Source organism: Bison bison, unplaced genomic scaffold (assembly GCF_000754665.1).
Source record: "Bison bison bison isolate TAMUID 2011002044 unplaced genomic scaffold, Bison_UMD1.0 scf7180017864380, whole genome shotgun sequence".
Classification (NCBI taxonomy): domain Eukaryota; kingdom Metazoa; phylum Chordata; class Mammalia; order Artiodactyla; family Bovidae; genus Bison; species Bison bison.
This window is the reverse complement of record NW_011494952.1, coordinates 5,298,787-5,318,563: the sequence shown is the minus strand read 5'-3', so window position 1 is coordinate 5,318,563 and position 19,777 is coordinate 5,298,787. Positions and strand designations below refer to the sequence as shown.

Here is a 19,777-nt window from a genome sequence, read left to right as displayed (position 1 = left end):
AAATGTCTCCTGAAGGGCAGAATCACCCCTAGTTGAGAGAGAGCCTCTCTGTTTTACTCCCTCAACAACTTGAGGGAGATTAGTACTATTAGATTAGTAATATGACTGATGAGGAAACTGTGACTACAAGAGGTTTAAGGCTCGAAGTTAGTAAATTACAGAGCACATAGATCGCCTATCTCTTGAATGCTATTCTTCTATGGTTGAAACTCATAAGTGAAGATCTGCCCTCTTTCCCCCCGCCTCTTTTTTTTTTTTTTTTAACTTATTGGACTGTACCAGATCTTAGTTGCAGCATGTGAGATCTAGTTCCCTGATCAGGGATTGAACCTGCGCCTCCTGCATTGAGAGTGTGACATCCTACCCACTGGGCCACCAGGGAAGTCCCTTTCCCACCCTCTTCACGCCTGTATTTCACTGTGGGGTGGAGCAGTGGGAAAGAAGAGATGGTGCATGTGCACAGAATTTCTGTTCTACAGATTAATTCCACTTTAATTGGAATTTTGAAAACTAATGAAAAAAATTACAAGTGTTACATGATCCATTCTCAGGGTTTTTGAATCGATCTGATTTAATTCTTCCCAATTAGCATGCCATTATGGAGGAGTATTATGTTGAGAATCAATATTACACTAAACACTAATATTTTATTCAGTGTTAAAAATTTATACAAATGGTAATACAAGTGCTTTATTCCTACTTTCTCTAAATGAGAAGAAATGCTTCCTTAGGGCAATTCCAGCTACAAAGAAAATGTTATCTTCTGAGGAGACTATTGGTATTACATTTGACATAGATCATTGCTTACATGAATCAGTAAGATTTAATTGAATGACATTTATTTTATTGTAAAGTGTATATATTTTTCAGGATGTCAGATTGTTTTCATGACAATAAAATGACATTATTGTGCAGTACTGCTAAACCGGACATAATATAACATTATGATTGTAGGATATCATTTTTTTCTTCTTTTTTTTTTTCTATTACTACCCTTTTTTGAGTTAGATATAGTCTTAGACTGGAATTTGAATCTATATCCAGATTCTTCATCTTATATCTTCTTTGCAAAGAGGAATTAATAAGCCTAATAGATAAACAGTATACTAGAGAAACATCTAATAAATAACCACCTAGAGAGGTCAGTGAGGTGTGGTTTAAAACAGATATTTCAAATCTGCTTTCCGAATTGGGTCCCTTTGCACCTCTCTCAGCATCTGGCCTTGCTGTGCTTTTTGGTTTTAAACCCTGGGTCCCCTGCATGCATCCTCCCGTTCTCCCTCTCCCCTCCCTTCATCTCGCCTGTCCGTCTGTTGCTTCTCCCCCCACAACTTCAATAGCTTCTTCAAACTTCCAAACTAGGGTAGCACCATGAGATTACCATAGTTTTGATCCCAGGAAGGCATTTATGATTTTTTAAATAACTTACATACTTAAATTCCCAATTTCTCTTATATTTTAAAATCATAAGGAAACTATGCCTTTTAAAACATACCTAACTTTGTGAATTACTATACTTTGTTCTTCAGTATTAGAAAAGTTTTGCTCCATATTTTAGTAATCTCCCAGTTGGGTTGGCAGGATCAGTATGTTAATATGCACATACTTCGAAAAAGCTAGTCTCCAGGAAAAGGATGCTTATAATTGCAAAGGCATATTAGAAGGTAAAAACTGCCATGCAAAATCTAAGCAGGAAAAAGAAACACTGATTAAATAAAGCTAACTGAAAAATTAGAAATTAAAGGTATGTTCAGCATGGCAATCACAGTTACAAACAGGAAAATTTAAACTAAGAAAACATTTAATTGGTTGACTTTTCTAAAATATTGATTGGACTTCATTAATAAGCATTTTATGCATATGGCTATTCTGAAAGTTTCTTTAAAAATGAAAGACTTGGGCCTTAATGAGACATATTATCACACGAACATATTTGAATCTGGCTTATGAAAAATAGGACTTTAGAATTTAAAATGTGTGCCTAAAATGCAAATATATTTAATTAACTGAAAACCCATAAGACAGGACTTCTTCAAATAAGCAATTACTTCAGGGACTAATCGTGTAAATAGGATCCTGATTCATTAACACAAATACCCATATGAGAGAAGGATAAGAAAATTTTATTCTTTAGGTTATTTATGCACACGTGGTAATATCTCATTAATTTAAGACTTCAATAAATTTAAAATCTTTTGATAATTTGCTCATGAGCTGGGCTGATGTTTACCTTTTTTTGCAAACATTTTATTTATAGGTAGATAACATATGGTGTTTTAAACATTTATTTTCAATCTTATGTACACTTTTTAGACAGAATAAGCTATTTTCAATGAACCTCAGGCACTTTACAAGCTCCTACATACACCCAATCTATATGCTAATAACAAAATGTTCATATGATTCATTGTAAGAGGTCTCCTTACAATGGAGAAATCTCCTTAAGGATTTCTGTTTTATAATGTTTTGTTGAAGTTACTATATGTAGTTTAAAGTAATAAAAACCACATTTGTTTAAAGTTATCTGTAATTCAGCCTTCCCACACATTCAAATATGACCACCTCCCTAATTCATTAGAAAAAATGAAATTTTGCAACATTCACAGCTACACATGTAGAGAGAATTTTCCTTTTAAATATGCACTAGAACATATACAGAAAAAATACAATGAAGTGTGAAAATAAATGATTTTGTGAGTGTGGACAAAGGAGAGTAAAGTGTCTCAAAGCAATTTAAGTCCTGTAGGCACAATACACTGGTGAAAACTCAGTAAAATAGCCCTTTCCTCAAAAGGTGATGTTACTCACTCGGGGTGACTGAGTTCTAATCACTTGCTTGCAAAATGATAATAAGTTTTTCCAATTAAAGACAGTCAGTTCCTAGGCCAAAGGGGTGGATGCTCCAAACTAGGACATCTGGGATGAAGAGAAATGCCACAGCACAGATCTGGCATTTCTAAATCTTCCTTGTTTGTGGCCATGACTTTTCAGCATCCACATGTCAATTTTCTGCACAAGATGCTACTGTAAAGAATCTTAAAATTGTTTATAAAGCGAGTAGAAGAATTCTTTTATTTTAATGACCAAAACTCATTACGTAGAACAAAATGACTCAAAATTCTAAACCAGATAATATATATTTCATATTGACACAAACCACAACTGAGCAAATAAATTGAACATTCTCTTTCCTATGAAACACACCGATGGCAAATCTAGATATTAGAAGTCATGCCATCTTCACACAAGAAGTAGCTCCATTTGTTTTTAATATTGTGAGAAGATTAGAACTATCCATATTAGTAGTTACTTACCATACAAAGGGGAAAAACAAGCTCCAATTCCATTTTCATGACTTAATCAAGAATACTTGCTGAAGGAGGACTCTTATCGTGTGTTTCTGGATGGTTACGCAACCTGGGTAGGAGATACAAACACAGAATGTTTCATCATCAAGGAGAAAACTTCTCAAGAAATACTAGTTTGTTCTATCAGTGATTTCTCATCTGAACGAGTGCTATCCCAGCCAACTGTATGCTATTTACAAATCAATCAGGTGCCCACGAGAGTTTGAGCAAGAGAGGCTGGAATGACTACCCCCATTAGGGGAAGAAGACCTGGGGCTGCATCCCACTGGGTATTTGCATGAAGTGAAGGCCCTTCACTTCACTCAGGCTCGGTTCTTCATCTGCCTTGTAGGGTACTAATGCCAGCTATTTGAGGGACTGCTCTCACAAGCAAATGAGACAATGAGTAGAAAGATGTTTAGTCAACAGTAAAACTGTTTCATTTATTTATACTCTGACTCTGTTGTAAGGATCTGAGGTGGCTCCCAAAAAGAAAAATAATGAAGTGTGAGTAAAAATAAGAAAACAGGGACTTCCCTGGAGGTCCAATGTTTAAGACTCAGTAGGTTCAATCCCTGGTTGGGGATTTAAGATCCCAAATGCCTTGAAGTGTGGCCAAGAAAAAAAAAAAAGGGTTGAGAGTCAAAAAGGAAGAAGTATACATGCTACCTACATTGGTTAGCACTTGATCGAAGGTATAAAGTTTCTTGGTAATTTAGGGAAAAGGAAGACACAGTTTCTTCTTAATCTTCTATTAGAGAGGAAAAGATACATTACTTCCCCTAAAGAAGCCAAGTATTTTATCCTCTTGATATGAAATTCATCAAAAATTTAAAGCATGTAAAACATGATACAGGGGCATTGAAATAAAATGGATTATTCTATTTAACAGGAATAGGGCTGATGACTATGAAAATTGAAGGGCAAAATAATACTTTTTCTTGTTTGTGCTGGGTCTTTGTTGCAGCATGCAGGCTTCTCTAGTTGTGGCGCATGAATTTATTTGCCCTGCAGCTTGAGGGATCTTAGTTCCTTGACTGGGGATCAAACCTGAAGCTCAGAAACAGGGTACTTTTGCTTGGAGGCAGTGCATGCCAATGGCACCCCACTCCAGTACTCTTGCCTGGAAAATCCATGGACGGAGGAGCCTGGTGGGCTGCAGTCCACGGGGTTGCTGGGAGTCGGAGACGACTGAGAGACTTCACTTTCAGTTTTCACTTTCATGCATTGGAGAAGGAAATGGCAACCCACTCCAGTGTTCTTGCCTGGAGAATCCCAGGGACAGGGGAGCCTGGTGGGCTGCCGTCTATGGGGTCGTACAGAGTCAGACATGGCTGAAGCGACTTAGCAGCAGCAGCAGCAGCAGGGCATGCCAAGTTGCTTCAGTCGTGTCCCACTCTTTGTGACCCCATGGACTATAGCCCTCTAGGCTCCTCTGTCCATGGGATTCTCCAGGCAAGAGTACTGGAGTGAGTTGCCATTTCTTCCTCCAGGGGATCTTCCTGACCCAGGGATCGAACCCATGTCTCTTAACGTCTCCTGCAGTGACAAGCGGGTTCTTTACCACTAGGGCCATCTATTACTGCTATGAAAATTGTCTTACTCCTAGAGGCACACCTGAAGCTTGAATTAGGGAAATCCTAACTATAAGCACAATTCACTCCCAAGTAACAAGTCATCCAAATCTCTTCCCTTGCCACGCCTTCCTAACAAACACATAGGAGCTCCTGAGCTGAAGTCACGTTCTCAACGGTGAGGAGAAATTTCTGAAGGAAGTCACTGATGGCTTGCAACCCTAGGCCAGTCAGTGTTCATTAATATAAACAGGGGGTAAAGCAGCAAAGATAATGAGGCCAAATATGATATAGTACTGACTGCCGCACAGCCCATTTTGTGGGGCCATTTCAAAAGGGAAAGGATGAGAAAGGGAAAGGTATATGATCTTATATTCACGCTGTAAGTGAAACACATCCCAGCACGAGGCTCTTCCTTGAAATCCACATGTTTTCCTGACTTCCTTGAAATCTCACTTAAAAAACTTTTTTTTTCTTTGAGTCTCTGAGCAAGTAATATCTGGTCTTTCTGCTGTACCACTTGGAACATACTACATAAGAGTTCATATGCACTGAAATGTTTGTAGATTTTCCACCTTCTCTGCTGTCAGGAAGCCCAGCTCCAATTAAAATGTATGTACTATTAAAAAAAATTATCTTCTTGGCTCCAATGCATGGCACGTGGGATCTTAGTTCCCTGGGATTGAGCCCATGTCCCTTGCATTGGAAGCATGGAGCCTTAACCACTGAACCACCAGAGAAGTCCCAGTCTCGCAGGAAACTCCTCTCAATTTTTTTCTTCTGGCTCCTCTACTTCCTCCCCTGAAGCATGGGCCTTCCTTCAGATTCTCCACCTGGCAGCGATTTCATTCACACCCACAGCTTAAGTTGTCTTTTTGGACGCTTCTCCAGGCTGGATCCTCCTCCCCAGCGTCTTCTGAATTTGCTTTTCTTTTCCTGCCTAACATCAATGGTGCTGCCACCCTCTGTGGCTTGAACACTTGGAGTCATCTTCAGTCTTCTCCTCCATCGCTGCACCTTCGTACAGAACATACCACCTGACTATAGCCACTTGGCACACAAACGTCATTTCCCTTTTACATGTCAAAGGCCACTACGATCAATAATACATCTCGCCTCCATCATCTCCCTTCCAGGTGGTGGCCTCTTTTCTCATGCACCCCTATGTCCGGTCACCATCATTTCCCAGGTTTCAGGGTGGATCCCGGTTTTCTTCCTAAAGCCTCATGCTTCCCCACTTGCTCGAAAGCGTCCAATATTTCTTTAGTCCCTAGCAGATCAACTCTAAAACTTCTCAGCAGAGAAGTTTCCAATAGCTGAGATCAGTACACTGACCACATTTAACATGACCTTTCTAGTCCTACTAAACCATTTCCCCTCTCTGTAGCCCTCTCCCCAAAAGCTGTTTCCTGCCTCCATGACTTTGTTACTAGCTTTCTGCTTCTGAAATGTTCATCTCTTAACACCCAGTTCAGACACTGCCTCTTTCAGGCATTGTCCTGGATTCTTGAGTAGAACCCATGTACCCTCCTCTACAAACCCAAAGATCCTTAAATGTTCTCTCACTACAAGATTCATATTTATAATACTCTGGCTTTATTTTCAATAGCTATAAATACAGCAGTGCAAAGAGCTCTCAGAAAGTGTGTGATCTAGCTAGGGAAACCCTGCTTTATTCACATTTCTAACTTCCATGGTGTAGTATTTCATGCTTGAATGTTGTGAATGCTATATAAATAATAGGTGATTAGATGGTTTTTAAACATCAGATAGCACCATGGAATCCTCTGAACACAGGGGTAAGACACCATTTTAGAAACTCTTTTCTGAGTAAGCAGCAGTAGCAAGACTGTCCAAATTTTGAAGACAAAAGTAATGAAAGAGGACCAAGAAAAAGCCCCAATATAGGTAGAAGTGTTACTTCTCTCTCTCCATTATTTTTAACAAATTTGTTTGATCAGTTTATAAAAGTCAAGTAAATGTTTATACCTGAGGAAAAACGTTGCATTTTTAAAAAATCAGATCACAAAATAGTCCTTAGGCGTTTGAGATTATTACACAGAATATATCTTATGGCAAATTGCCCATTAGGGATCGAAAATGTCTTTCCAGTCGGTGCCTGTCGCCCTGCTTCATACACATAAGATACTTTACTGTTCGTTGAATGCATGAGCGCTGAGTCATCCACTTCTCTCTCGGCAGCTGCCCTCCAATAGCTCTATTCCCCTTTACAGCCAAACCATTGTAAATAATTACCACGCTCTTGTTTCCTTACTTCCTGTCTGGTCTGCAGCTCACAGCACCTGAGTCTCACCTCTGCCTTATTTCAGTGCTCACTGTGCCAGGACCCTCCCTCCACTCCGCTCCCTTAGGGTGGGCTCACTCTTTGGTGCTGTCGAGGGACAAGGAGGGAAGTTGAGGCTGCCACTCATGCCACAGAAACTGCTGAGAGCATTCTCTGTAATGTCTCTGCCCATGGCCTCTCCCTTCCCCCAGTAATGCCTGCAATGGGTGAGGCCAGGCAACACTGCTTCGTAAACATTTGGTTTATCTCTGCCATTCACAAGAGCACCATCGAGTGGGTGAACAGGCAGCTCATAAAGTCCTGTAGCCGCAGGTCTGCATTTTCTCTCCAAATCAGACCCCAGAACCTTGGACCGTTCTGTGTGCAAATTCCACCGAGCTACACTCCGTCTCTAGCGGTCACCAACATATCAAAATGACTTTCCTGTCTACCATGCCCACTCCCTGAATGTCTTCTTAAAATAGATGTAAACTATGAACATGTCAAAGAGTCTCTGACATGCTTGACTGCAGTCAGAACTGGTTACAGCTCTGTTACCCAGACATATCATTTAGTAATTTCTATGTGTGTGAATGCTCAGTCACTCAGTCATGTCCAACTATTTGTGACCCCATAGACTGTAGCCTGCCAGGCTCCTCTGTCCATGGAATTTCCCAGGTAGGAATACTGGAGTGGGTTGCCATTCCCTTCTCCAGGGGATCTTCCCAACCCAGGGATCGAACCCACGTCTTGGGTGTCTCCTGCATTGGCAGGTGGATTCTTTACCACTGAGCCATTTCTCTTTTCAAAACAAATGTCTCCTTTCTCAGTCTTCCACAGTCAAGGCAACTGACTACCCCCACCTTCTCAAATGGAATCCTTGCTCCCTCACCCCCACGACCCCGCAGTCTCGTGGGTTTCCTTCTTTTTCTTCTTCTGCTCCTCCTTTCACCCTTACGCTCGCCCTTCACTTGGTGGGCTTGATGGATTTGAATTCCTCAGGGCTTTGGTCCTAGCATTCTCTGCCACTGCTGATGTTATAACCTTTCTCTGCACGTCATCTCCGTCTGCGGATCCCATTGGTCATATCCAGACCTGTGAATGTGGAAATGCGTCACAAGTTTCTATCTCTGGCTGGGACTTCAGAGCTCTCTGACGAGCTTCACACCCATAACCAAATGTCTGCTTGCTCTACCCCGTGTCAACTCCAAGACATCTCAAATTCAGCATGTCCAGCCCTGAATTTAGCATCAGTCTTCACAGACTTGTTCCTCTGCCAGTGTTCCCTGACACTTTCTCATGGGCTCCACATAAATACAGCAGAAGACGACCTGTCAGTGTTACCTTCTGTATATCCTTAGAATCCATTGACAGCTTAGAATTCATCCTCCCTCCCCTAGGCCACGTTACCAGTGCCTCTCTGTTCAAAAAGTTCAGCTGATCTGCGTAACTTAGGCCCCTTGCCAGCCAGTACTCTTCATTGTAGCCAGAAACACTTTTTTGAAACATAAAATTGATGACGTGAATATAATCCTCTCCCTCAAAAAGCCCCCCAAACCCACCTTCTTATTGGTTTTAGGATAAAGGAATATGCCCTGCTATGGCTAAAAAGCCTTTCATGGTGATAACCTCTGAGTGCATCTGCAGACTCTAGCTGTTCACCCTACTCGGTGTCCTCCGGCCGCTCGCCTTTCCTTGTCTCTCAGGCTGCCCCTGCTTGCTTCTGCTTTCCGTAAGTTATGACTTTCCCATACATCATGCTTTCTGCCAATACTCTTTGTCTAGTTCACTCTTGTACATCATGTAGATGTCATTTTCTAGGATCATGTGTCTCTCATTAGTATCATTTAGAGCAGTTGCATTTTCATAACTATTGTGTCATTCTCTTTTTTGAAATTATATTTTTATTTATTTGGCGGCAACAGGTCTTAGCTGCAGCATGCAAGATCTTTCAGTGGCAGCGTGTGACCTCTGAGTTGTGGCATGTGAATCCAGTTCCCTGACCAGGGATCGAACCCGTCCCCCTGCATTGGGAGCGTAGAGGCTTAGCCACTGGACCACCAGGAAAGTCCTGTATTTGTGTCATTCTTTTACCCGCTGTCTTCCCCACCAGCTTGAAGGCCAAATGAGGGCAGAGCATACCTGATGTAATTCACTGCATCCTAACGGTGTCTAGCGCATAGTATGCGCTCACTAAAGACAGTTTTATTGAAAGCATGAGTGTATGGAATGAATATGAAAATAAACCTAGATTAAAGTCAGCAAGAAAAATGTACTCATATTCTAGTGTTGAAAAATTCTAAAATAAGCACCGTATTGAGATGAGTAGCAAGAACACTGAAAGCTTTAGATGGATTTAAGAAATGAAAGTAGGAGGACTTCCTTTCTCACCCAGATTCAGTAGTGGGTAGACCGGAATGGTAGAGAATTTTTTAATGAAAAATTTCACCTGAATTGAAAAGCAACTGATTTTAGTACATAAAAAATATGCTAAGATATGAAGGTAGTACTATCTAATCTAATTCCTGCTGTGTTTGCCACTGCATATACTGAACCAGAGCCATCACAAGGGCAGAGGATTAGGACCAGAGACAAGCTGGGGGAGGCAAAGGAGAGATGAGATTTCAAAAAACGTTTATGTTTCTGGATTGTGGCTATTGGGCTGGATATGCCTTTTTATATCTTTGCTTCTAAAATTCATGTCATTACATGCACTATAATTGTCTCTGCTTCCATATGGTGACAGAATTCTAACCACTGTATCAAGATCTCAATACATAGGCAAAGCGAAAATGTTGCATCAGTCGTTTTCCCTCAGTTACATTACAAGTACAGGACACCCCCCTCGCCCCAATAATGAAACACAAATTTAGTCAATTAGAATAGTATCAGTATCGTGAATGTACTTTTGCAATTACGAGAGTAAAAACATTCCACATTGAAATAAGAAATGCCATCTGATTTCAATTTAACACAAAGGGGGAGAAACACATTCCATTTAAGAATGACAAATAAAGCTGTCAGTGTGATCCATTTATAGCCCCTCAGAGAATGCCACAAATCCACATAATGTTCTGAGGAGCTAGTTATTGTATTTGCTGTGTCGGAGAGAAGGCCTGGAAGTCTCTGATGGTCTGCTAGCCAAGGAAACTAAGGTTAGCTGGAAGAATGTGCAAATTCAGTTAGCATCCGAGGAGAACACCCCTTAAAGGGGAGCGTGAAGGCGCTGGCTGTTGTCTGTAAATAGTGTGCCGCAGCAGGAGGGGGGGAACGCTGCAGGATACACCCTTGTCTTCTTTGTCTGTTCCCCACCCCTCTGCCCTTGCCTTCATGTTATTCAGTCGCTCAGTCATGTCAGAATCTTTGCAACCCGATGGACTACAGCACGCCAGGCTTCCCTGTCCTTCACTATCTCCTGGAGTTTGCTCAAACTCATGTCCATTGAGTCAGTTATGCCATCCAGCCATCTCATCCTCTGTCGCCCCCTTCTCCTCCTGCCTTCAACCATTCCCATCATTGGGGTCTTTTCTAATGAGTCGGCTCTCTGCATCAGGTGGCCAAAATATTGGAGCTTCAGCATCAGTCCTTCCAATGAACATTCAGGGTTGATTTCATTTAGGATTGACTGGTTTGATCTTGCAGCCCAAGAGACTCTCAAGAATCTTTTCCAGCACCACAGTTTGAAAACATCAATTCTTGAGTACTCTTTACGGTCCAACTCTCACATCCGTATGTGATCTAGAAGGGTCTTAACTGGCCAAATGAGGCCTCTCTCTATTAGGCCTACTGCTAACAAAAATTACAGAGAGGCATCAAATCTTGATTATAAACATCCACAGTGCTAGTTATTTTTGAAAATGTTACTATAGGTTATTTCCAGCTCAGGTACAAGGGCACTTATCAAAAACAAACAGTGGAAATATAATCTCTATTCCTTATTCCTGCACTCAAGCTTCCTTCTTTCAAGCAGCCGTGTGCTGTTAAATATATATACATATATTCATATATGTGTATATAAAATATGACCCTCTGCAAGGCATAACTGATTACTTTTTCTCCTTTGCATTGGCTGCTAAAAAACCGCGAATAAAATTTGTTACTATCTTCTAGCAAGAATGTTGAATTTCATGGCATAAATTTTGAGTATGAATCTCTCTCCTGGCCCTATCTTACATTCCTAGCCTTATTTTTTTTTCTTTTGACTCATTTTTTCCTACCTATTTGTAATATATTTTATGTTGCTCTACAGTATGTATTTTTATTAGCCTTTCTCTATAAGCTTTAAATCCTTTCCAGCATATAAATAAAATACACAACATTTATAGATAGCCTTTTTTTTTTTTCCTCTGGAGGGTTGCAAAATTTTCCCAGAGCAACACAATTCATTACCATAAATGAACATTAAGACACTGATGTTCATAGTAATTAAATTTTTTTGTGATATTTCGCTCAATATTTCAGTTAGGTTTTCTTAATATTTATGCATACACCTTTATTGCTGAAATTCCTAGCCTGAGGTCCATGGACTCTCTCAAATTATATGCAAAATTTTGTGCATATAAATTTTTATTATGGAGGAGTTTCATTTTAATCCAATTCTGAAAGGCAAATTTGACCCAAAAAGATTAAAAATATACTCTTTTTCACTGGAATAACCCCAGAAAACCAGATCTGGGTCTCTTGGCATTCAACTAAATGACAAAATATTTTTTGACTACCTACTCGGTGTCTAGCAAGGGCTTCTCTGGTAGCTCAAATGGTAAAGAATCTGCCTTCAATGCAGGAGATCTAGGTTCAATCCCTGGGTTGGGAAGATCCTCTGGAGAAGAAAATGGCAACCCACTCCGGGTAGTCTGCCTGGAGAACCCCATGGAGTCTGGCAGGCTATGGGGTCGCAAAGAATCGGACACGTCTGAGCGGCTAAGTGCAAGTACAAGTGCCTGGCACTGTTTTAATTGCTCAGAAAACAGCAATCAACATGTAGACTTGACCTCTGACCTCAGGGTACTTTTAGTCCAGTGGGGATGAGGGAAGGCAATGAAAAAACAACGTGAAATATTTGGATGGCAACGTACTGTAATAAATAAAACAAAGTAATGTAATAGCAAATGAATGAGATTGGATGGTCAGGGACAGACTCTCTAAGGAGATGGAATATTAGCTGAGCCAAGCAAGATTGGAGGGAAAAGCATTCCAGACAGAGAGACCGGCTAATGCAAAGACCTTCACAGAGACACAGGCTTGTTATCATCCATTACTCTTCTAGAAAATAGGAGTGGTCATTCTCCAAATTCACTTTTCAAATTTACTTTCAGTACTTCACTCTCTTTTCCTTGTTTTCATTTTCTTTGAAGAGTTAGATTTCCTAATGTGAGGGAAAGGTATCTTCAGAAAAAGTGCCTTGTATTTTATTATCCATGAAAGTCAGTAAGTAGTTGAGTCTGCCATCTTGAAGGGACTGTGGGAGATGCCCTGAAGGTGCTCAGCACAGGCTGAATAAAATAGAACTGCCATACATGGCGGAGAGGGCAATGGCACCCCATGCCAGTACTCTTGCCTGGAAAATCCCATGGACAGAGGAGCCTGGTGGGCTGCAGTCTGTGGGGTCGCACAGAGTTGGACATGACTGAGCGACTTAGCAGCAGCGGCAGCAGTCATACATGTAACCATAATGTACCTTAAACCAATCTTGTATTGTTCAGTAACATGGGTCTATGAGCCAAGTAAATTCTAGGGCGCAGATGCTTTAATGTACAGTTTGAAACCCAAAGCTCTTTAGCAAGGCACCGATCATCCTCTAAAAGCTGAAGATGGATGAAGGAGAAAAGGAACACATGATGAAAATTAGGGTTAAAAATTCTTTGAGATAAGAACACTACTCTATGGCTTGGAAAACACTCTAAATAGCCTTGACTGTTTTTAAATGCTCTAAATAGACTGTAAATCAATAAATTAGGATATGACTAAAGATCATAAATATCTCCCTCATTATTAGCCGTTTTCCTGAATTAAATTGTTTATAAACATATTAAAGGAATAATGCCTGAAAGGTAAAGCCAAGAGTAAGGTCTCAGAACATTCTGTGACAGTTATAGTGTGCCAGAAACTGTGAGATTTCTGAGCTCGTGGACTTCCAGGTAAAGGCTAATCATTACTTCTGTTTTACAGACAGGGAGAAACTGAGGTTTAGAAGAAGCGAAACTGACTCCAGAGCCTCCTCAATGCCATCATCTCTACCATTATCAGTTAGTTCCATGGAGAGAGGAGGTTTTGTGAGTTACAGCTGATAAACTCATCTGCCTTGCTGTTTAAAAGGCTTTGGGGAACGACATTCTGAACAATTCGTCTGGGCTTATCATGTGCAAATTAATTTCAGTACTAACTCAAACAGAACAAGTAAGACAGCAAAGCTGCTATTAAGAGTAAAAAAGGTTACTTGACTTTGGATCAGAGTAAATTATTTGGATTATTCATAATATACCTTCTCTTAGTGTTAGTCACTCAGTCGTATCGCCTCTTCGTGAGGCCTTGGACTGTAACATGCTCGGCTCCTCTGTCCATGGGATTCTCCAGGCAAAAATACTGGAGTGGGTTGTCATGCCCTCTTCCAGGGGATCTTTTCAACCCAGGGATTGAACCCAGGTCTCCCTCATTGCAGGTAGATTCTTTTACCATCTGAGCCACCAGAGAAGCCCAAAAGTGAGGGCCTGCCCTCTCTGAGGCTAATCCCACTGAAATAACAAGTGTGGTACTAGCAGCAGGAGTGTATCATAGTACTGCTGCTGCTGCTGCTAAGTTGCTTCAGTCGTGTCCGACTCTGTGCGACCCCACAGATGGCAGCCCACCAGGCTCCCCTTCCCTGGGATTCTCCAGGCAAGAACACTGGAGTGGGTTGCCATTTCCTTCTCCAATGCATGAAAGTGAAAAGTGAAAGTGAAGTCGCTCAGTCGTGTCTGACTCTTCGCAACCCCATGGACTGCAGCCCACCAGGCTCCTCCATCCATGGGATTTTCCAGGCAAGAGTACTGGAGTGGGGTGCCATCGCCTTCTTATTGAGTATTTACAAAGTATCACACACTGTTCTGACCACTGTACAACTTCACTTTACCCTCACAACAACCCCATTGGTAGTATTTATTATTATTATTCCCAATTCCCAGCCCAAGAGATGGGAGCTTAGAGAAGTTGCCCACATATCAAAGGCTTCCCAGCTTGCTACTGGAGGGGCTTACACAAAGCGCATTGACCCTGGAGCTCAGGCTCCCTGCAGTTCCCCCACAGTCTCCCTTTGTTTGATCAGGTTTTCTTCCTAATTGACATGTCAGTGAGGACATTCTATTTCCCAACATAGGTTGCTTTAAACCCTTTAGAGTCCAAGCCTGTCCATGATCTGGACTTTTTTTTTTAACCTGTCCTAGCTAATTTCTCTAAATTACCTTCGAACCCTATGGGAACCTGCCTCCTCTTAAAGCCTCAGAAGTCCCCTAAGCCCACAATCCAGCTTAAATTCTACTGTTCTTAAAGGCCTTATTCAAATTCCACTTATCCGAGCCATCTTCCAAAGGTGTCTCCAGCCCAGGTAAATAGCTTGAAGAGCTGGCCTCTGCCATCTACTGCTGCAGGTCACCCTGGTGTGTCCAAGAGCTTTGGTGGCCTAGAGACTCCATGGAATTGTATAAGAGTTCTGTTGGAAAGTACCATCAGGAATTTTTCTCAGAGGCATGTTCAGAGCTTTTATCAATTTCTTAAAGTTTAACTACCACTCAGCAACTGTCCCTCTGTTCCCAACAGACACACACACACACACACACACTCACACTCTTCTGGAAAATAATGACATTAAATGCTAATGTTTCTTGAGCAAGGTGGCCAGATTTAGCAAATAAAAATATTATATGGGACATGCCTTTACTAAGACATGATTTGTTGTATATTTTAAATTCAAGTGTAACTCAGCCTGCTGTACTTGATCATCAGTCTTATCTCTGAATGTTCCATGGATATTAATGTTATTTCTCAACTACACAGAATATAATCATCTGGAGGGCAAGGGGCTTCACTAGTTCTCCACTGAATTTAACATTCAACTTTTATTGCTAATTACTGATTCATTTTTCTCACCCAACAGAAACATTTTGGAGTGTTCTTGACTTGGGGCCAATATCAAACCTAGTAGCTAAATCATGATTTTATATATATATATATATGCCTTTTGCTATAAGGAAAGAGATGTCCATAGTACTTAATGAATGGATTTTGTTTATCTCTTCTACTTGCTGGATTCAAACACATTGATTTTTTTTTTGTTTAAAAAAATCCTCTTAGAGGAAATCTGGGAAAGTTAAAAATAGACCACCATTATTATTGGGCCTTAAAGTGAGATCTTCCACCCATCTGATCGAAGACTCATGAAAGGTGTCTGTTAAAAATGCCGTTTTCTGGGTCCAATTTCAGACCTACTAATGTGGAATTGTTCAGAATGGCTCCAAGCTATCTGGGTTTTTAAAAAGTCTTTCAGATGACTTTTATAACCTCTAAAGACTGTTTTTTATGGCATGTAATACTCAAGCAAAAATTGAGCTCTAAGTTAGAGAAGGAAAGTTATTTATGTCCTTAAAAACAAGCTATCATTATTTGGAATTCAAAGTATCAGTCATCTTTTAAATGTAACTGGAATCTATCAGACCAGAGTGAAATGCCCAGCACTGGAGATCGCCCATTCAGAGTTTCCAAGTGTTTCAACAGAATTGGTAAACTAACTTTAGGGATTAAAGGGTGCCTGATGGATCATTAAAATAGTAAATGAGTCAATGAAATTTATAAAGGTCATACGAAATTTAAAAACATTATCTCAACTAGGGTGCTCTGCTGTGTATTAATGCTGCTACCCAGGACTAGTCTGGGAAACCTAAGGATGTTCGGAATTTCTGAAAGAAAGAATCATTGTCCACAACTCCCTCTCTGTTGTTTGGGCGGTCCCTGATATTGTTGATTCTTGGTGAAAAGAATGCTGGTCTGAACGTCAGAAGGCATAGGTTCTATACTTTTGGTTCTGTATTTTTCTAAACTTCCCGTCTCCTTGTCAATGAAACAATGGTTTAGACAGTTGGGTGGCCCCTACATTATCTTCTAATCTCAAGTTTCAGTTATCATCCTGAAGTTGTTTTCTCTGCTGTAAAATATGGGGCTGGGCCAAGTGCATGTGTCCATCTGTCCTTTTGTTCAAGGGTAGCCCTACTGTCTCCATCACTGTTCTTGGATCCCCATTCATAATTCAGACTTAGGCTAGCAGCGTAATATTGACGGTACTTCATTTAGGTTATCCATGGAGGGGACAATGTATTGGCCATTAGCACATGTCCATTCTAAGAGATAATTACTCATTCAACATATATATGTTAATGCTTATTGATCACCAGCTATGTGTCATTGTGCTAGGCCCCAAAAATAAAATAATGAAAACAGACAAAAACAGCTCTGGCCTCATGCTGCTTATGATCTTGAGGTGGGGGGTGATTGGGGGAAGATAAAAACAACAACCACATGGAAACTGACACATAAATAAAACAACAGCAGTTTGTAATCAGTGGTCTGAAGAACACTCAGGATGAGATAGAGAATAACAGAGTGACTGGGAGCAGTGACTGGGAAAAGTTTTGTGGGGAGGATGCTATTTTCTTAGACCTAAAGGAAGAAAAAAGATAAACAAGGGAAAGGGTTGGAGAAAAGGGGAGGACAGGGGAGGACACAGTCAGGAATCCCCCAGGAGGGGCAGCTTAGGTATTTGGCAGCCAAAATCCTGGACAGTCCCTCTGTCCCTGATAGATAATTTAATCTAAGACTAGAGAAAGGGAATTAGAGGCCCACAGAGTTTAGGGAACTTAACAAGTGGTGAGTTAGTTAATGGGAGAACTCTTGCGTGCTTCAGTCCAGCAGGTGGACCTCTCTTAGGGATCACAGAGCATCAGGAGGAGCCAAAATGCCTTGGTCCAGGTGTTGGAGAAGACTCTTGAGAGTCCCTTGGACTGCAAGGAGATCCAACCAGTCCGTTCTGAAGGAGATCAGCCCTGGGATTTCTTTGGAAGGAATGATGCTAAAGCTGAAACCCCAGTACTTTGGCCACCTCATGCGAAGAGTTGACTCACTGGAAAAGACTCTGATGCTGGGAGGGATTGGGGGCAGGAGGAGAAGGGGACCACAGAGGATGAGATGTCTGGATGGCATCACTGACTTGATGGATGTGAGTCTGAGTGAGCTCCAGGAGTCGGTGATGGACAGGGAGGCCTGGTGTGCTGCGATTCACGGGGTCGCAAAGAGCTGGACACGACTGAGCGACTGAACTGAACTGAGAGGTTCAGTTTCCTCTTGTGTGAAACACGCATGGAGTCTACTGCCTCAGATTGTTATGGGATTTAAGGAGGTCATGTTTCACAGTGCCTGGTATATCGTAACTGCCTGATAAATGCAGAATCTCCTGATTTTTCACCTAGTGCGCTTGCATCTGTAGCAAGTTTTGGAAAATAAGTAAGGCAGAGGTTAAGTTACTTGGATAAAGGAAGAGAGTCAGCAGAGGAGAAGTTCTGGAATACTGGACTGGTATCTGCGTAGCAGCTATCCATCTGAGAGGCTGAGTAGAGGAAATGGGAAGAAAGGCCCTGAGTTGCGTGGTTTTGCTCACCCCTTAATCTGCTAGTGGGGAATCTAGAGTTGCTTCAAAAGACAGAAAAGACCACCCATAGTAAAATTTATACTTATAAGGGGCATACGGGAAACAGGCTTTACTCTGGGAGACTGGTGACAGAAGAGTGACACGCTATTAGATGCATGCAAAGAGAACACGGTTATGTTAACATGTCACTCAATCCACTGGGAACAAACTAATTCAATTAGCTGCAGAGTATTAAGATGATTTCTGGTGTTAAGGATGCTTAAAAACCAAGCCCATGATACTGGGAGAATGAATAATTTATCCAGGCAACTAGGAAGATTTTCTTTGTCTGTGAACAAAACCACAGCTTGAACTTCGCCCTTAAAATACCAAGAGGCGTTATTTCATGGATTTTAGCAGACAGCTTATAAGGCCATTCCAAGAAACCTGCTTGCCGTCCTTGTTGACTCACCCAAAACATAAGGGAATATTTATGGTTCAGGCATGCTTGAACCAGGGCTGAATATTTCTGTTTCTGAAGTTCACTGGGTCCCTTTCCCCCCAGCCATAAGGTAAATGCCATTCCATATATAGCTTTTTGAAATGCTGCCTTCTTTATGATTCCCTGCCAGTGGTGCCTTATGGGAGAAATTTTATTTCAAAGTTTCACAGGATGCGAATTGAACTCATTATTTTACTCCAAACTCATTGTTTAATTGACAGGAAACATGCATTCTAAATCATCTTGTATGCATGGCAGAAGCAGCTACATAAATTTAACAATGGGTGGATTATTACTATTTAGCATATTTATGGGATTTTATATTCAGAAAGCATTTTACAAATCTTTTATTAGTTAATCCTTACACTTCGCAGTGCATCTGACAGGTGGTAAACAATGCTCTGTGTTCTAAATTGCCAATACATGAAAAGTTTAATGGGGGAAAAAAAAATCTACGCCTTTCCTCTGTGTTCCCAAACTTGCTAAGAGCTCATTTCTGATCATTTTTCCTCTCACTGGAGACCAAAGCAAGGCCTGAAAAGCAGGCTTGCACCCTAACATTTAAAAGGGAATATACTGGACTCAGTCGTGGGTCAAGAGGCTAGAACTAGAGGAAACCTCACAAGACACCCAGGTGATATGACAGGATTCCCAACAAAGATGCAGTAATACAGCACATAAAAAGGCACATAAGGAAGAAGTCAGTTTTTAAAACTATACAGTGAATTGAGTTCTCAAATCTAACACCACCATCCATACCTGCTGGACTCACTATCTAATGACAACACCAGTTACTGTTCATACGCACACATATATAGTAAAAAACAAAACCTAATTCAAACTAAGAGAGTCTGTATTTTCTTTTCTGGAAAACTCACACGTCTTAAAAACTCAGCTTCCTCCAACACCCACCTCAAATTCTTTAGAATCCTCCAGTCTGCCCAGTTCCAGACACCAGCAGGGGTGAGAGTGCAGGGCAAGCAAAGCTTCCGTGGATCAGAGTTTCATTCTGGACCCAAACGTTTTCCAGCCCGGGGCTTTCAGAACTAACGAACCAAGAAAAATCAATCTCGAGTCACCTGAGGGCGGGGCACCAGGAGCGTAGCTGCAGTGCCTACTTTCAGAGGCCCTCAGAGTGGACACGTCCAGCCCAGTCTCTAATCTCTTCTGATTGACCTGACTCTATCCCTCTAATCCCTCAGGCCCCCACCCCCGCCGGTGTGTGTGTGTGTTGGGGGACAGGTAGGCGGGTGCAGAAAACACCCAGATATTTTGCAAGCAAACAAATGCGGCCTTGTGCGTTCTCTCGGTGCAGATGGGCAGCTGTCCAGAGGTCAGTGTAAGGTAACCCGGTCATCTCCCTTTCAAGGTACAAGGAGATGCTCCGATCCCTAGCGTCCCCGAGTCTGCGGATACTCGGGG

The 19,777-nt window shown here is 41.4% G+C and overlaps 1 protein-coding gene across 4 annotated transcripts in view; it reads right to left on the bottom strand.

Annotated features, from left to right (window-relative positions):
- RHOBTB1 (Rho-related BTB domain containing 1) overlaps nt 1-19,777 on the bottom strand; it is a 140,127-nt gene that overhangs the window by 120,061 nt on the left and 289 nt on the right. For 2 of the 4 annotated variants that reach the window (XM_010857422.1, XM_010857427.1), the window contains exons 1-2: nt 19,234-19,400; nt 3,315-3,417 (exon numbers count right to left, since the gene is read on the bottom strand). The gene's annotated coding sequence lies outside the window, so the exon portion shown is untranslated. Of the gene's footprint in view, nt 1-3,314; nt 3,418-19,233; nt 19,401-19,777 lie in introns of those variants that run through there. The other 2 variants (XM_010857424.1, XM_010857423.1) reach the window with 2 other exon arrangements.